The sequence below is a fragment of the Mandrillus leucophaeus genome, unplaced genomic scaffold (genome assembly GCF_000951045.1).
Source record: "Mandrillus leucophaeus isolate KB7577 unplaced genomic scaffold, Mleu.le_1.0 Scaffold1527, whole genome shotgun sequence".
NCBI classification, from domain to species: Eukaryota; Metazoa; Chordata; class Mammalia; order Primates; family Cercopithecidae; genus Mandrillus; species Mandrillus leucophaeus.
In genome coordinates, this window is record NW_012101507.1 from 56,895 (window position 1) to 57,608 (window position 714).

Sequence of the window (714 nt, forward strand, 5' to 3'; positions counted from 1 at the left end):
CAAGAAACTGTAAATATATTTTATGTCCTTTATGTAATAATTCCTAAGGGCCTGGAGAAGTAGGTTGTGCCTTCTCTGCATCTGGCAAAGTTGGGACTAACGCTGAATGCTGCTGTATTGCCTGGGGTCAGATAGTCACCCAGTTCTCTACCTGCATAACCCTCCCCTCTATGAACTGGAATGGATGACGGGAGACAATTGCTAGAACAGTATTGGTCCCTGCAGTCTAAGCCAGCAGAGCAGCAGAACCTAGTGTTCCTTCGGAAATTGTAAATGTTTCGTATAAATGAAGAGAAGGAGAAATAGTAGCTGAGGGTAAATGAATGAATAAATGGGTTATGTAGTGAGGAAAATCCAATGTTACATGAACTACTCGAAAGAGGTGTGAGCAAGAGATGGTATTGTCTCTTAGCTCGATTTCACCAGATGCCTGAAAGCGTGCAGCCATATGTTGCTGAGACTATTCCTGTTTTTGGACTGCACTGGGATAATTGTTAATGACCAAAGAGGATTCTGGTAATGTGCCGGGATCTTTTCACTGTTATGATTCTTCTGGTATAGGAGATCTGTGATTGGCCAGGCACAGTGGCTCATGCTTTTCATTCCGTCAGTTTGGGAGGCAATGGTAGAAACATTGTTTAAGGCCAGGAGTTTGAGACCAGCCTAGGCAAAATAGTGAGACCCATTCCTACAAAATATTTAAAAATTAGTTGG